We start from the raw sequence: 2,276 nt of genomic DNA, 5'->3' as shown, positions 1-2,276 counted from the left end.
TTTTCACACCCAACTTCTAGTAATCAGGACCTTAACACATTGAGCGATGAAACTCACTCGCAGTATCAAAAGCAGCACGAATTCCTTTAATCTTTTCCGATAAACCATCCAGCACAATTACAGACAAAAAACTTTCATCAATTTTAACATACATTTCCAACAGACTCGAAAAACATATGTCATATTCAATGAGATACTCGGACAGACTTTGAACAGGGGACATTTTCAAATTAAGCAACTTTCGAAACATTTCGGTTTTACATCTGGTTGACTTTTTGTCGAATGTTTCTTGCAAATATTTCCAAATTTCCCGAGCAGTTTAAAATTTCTTACCATTCTTACTATATTTGATTCCAGCGAAATAATAATTTCAGAACGAGCATCAAGCGCCAAATCATCATAAGTTATCTGTTCTTCAAATTTCTTTCGGTGTTCACTTCGTTGCGCAGTTGTCTAAAAATGGGTTCAGGGTTAATAAAGAACTGCTTGATGATATTCGATATCGTTTTTGTAGTATTTCATATTCAGCTGGAAAGTAGAATTTTTGTGTGCTGATTATGACAGCTCTTTTACCTTCATGAGTTTCTTCAGCAGTAAGTTCTGGACATATAATTCTTAAATGTCGTATATTTTCTCCAGTATTTCTCCAAAATCTCAAAGCATATGCATAGGTACGGTAAACATTCTATAAAGAGGAAAAATTCTTTAATTGGTCTGTTTTTGCTTCAATATTAGTTTCCTCAATAACTTCATTTGAAGGCCAACTATTTTTTGGTAATTTCAACCAAAGCGGTCCATTCCACCATAAATGGTGTTTAAACAATTCGCTAGGTCGGTGAGATTTTTTTAATATGGGCGACTATTGTTTTTGCGGTCAAAAGGAAAGTTTCTATTTCGTTGTTCGCTTTCTCCACTCTTATATATAATTCGACAGCATAAGCGACAGCCGAAGCATCACAAAATTCATGTATTTCAATGTTGCTGCTGCAGAGTAATGAATCCATCTTGGGATTTTAAGATGTTCTATGTCACAACTATTGTGGACGAAATTTCTCCAATTTATAATTGTAATGGGTTTTAAAGTATCGTCCCAGTTTATCTTATCCAGCCCCACTTGCTGCATAAGACTTTAGCTACTACAAAAATGGGGCTAGCCAACCACAAGGATCGAATAATTTTGCTATGGTTGAAAAAACTTCCCTTTTCGTATAGGAGTTTCTGTTTTCCATGGTTGAAGGTGTAAAGGTAAAAAATCTCCCGATATATTCCATCGAATCCCTAAAGTTTTGGTAGATGCATCCTCGGAAATATCAAGCTAATTCGAATCCTGCAGATTCCATGGCAGCAATAAGTTATTTTCGAGCATTAATTGTTTCTTGTAATGTGTGTCCTCCGGCCAACAAATCATCGACATATAAATTTTCCGAAATTATTTTTGATAATGGGTACATATCTTTTATGTCTTCTGCCACATGCATGAGTGTTCTCAGTGCCAAAAACGGAGCACACTTTACTCCAAAATTGACTGTAAGTAATTCATAATCCTCTATTGGATCACAAGGGGATTTTCGAAATAGAATTCTTTGAAATGGAGCTTGGTTGGGGTTTAAAAAGAGCTGCCGGTACATTTTGGTCACGTCGGCGTTGAAAACATATCTAAAAAATCTCTCTCTTTGTTCGATGTGGGAATTGATGCATTAAAAATCACTCTAAGTTTCGAAGTAATATTCTCAGGATTTATAACCATGATGAGGTAAATAGTAATTTGGAGTTTTTTTAATATCATTTTGGGAAATCTTCCTCATGTGTCCCAACTCGAGATATTCTAGTATGGTTCTGTCGTAAACTTCTTTGATTTCAGGCGTTTTCAACAGTTTTCTATCCATCCTATAAAATTGTGCAAGTGCAATATTTCTAGAATCTCTAAGTTTTTTATAGGGGAGGGTAACAATGTATCGGCAATCTTGATTTCTTTTTGTGGTTTCGATGTAATTTTGTTCGCAATAGACATCCTCTTCTGACCTCAAACCCTGTTCTCCAATGAAATTGTATTGCAAAATGTTATTTGTGTTTTTTTTGTTTATCATCTGCTAATGGTCCGTCAATAATCCATCCAAAAACAGTTCTTTGTGCCAGCAAACTTCCAATTGACTTCATAGGAGCTCCCATTGTAAATATAAGTGGGCTAATATCCATTCCAATTAGAAGATCTACTGCTTGGCTTATATAAAATTTAGGATCTGCTACATCCAAAATTCAAGCATCTCTAAGTTGAA

The sequence above is a fragment of the Musca vetustissima genome, unplaced genomic scaffold (genome assembly GCF_032173495.1).
Source record: "Musca vetustissima isolate MV318-11 ecotype Yass unplaced genomic scaffold, APGP_CSIRO_Mvet_v1 utg63732, whole genome shotgun sequence".
NCBI lineage: Eukaryota > Metazoa > Arthropoda > Insecta > Diptera > Muscidae > Musca > Musca vetustissima.
The sequence above is the reverse complement of the archived record's forward strand: the minus strand, read 5'-3'. Positions refer to the sequence as shown.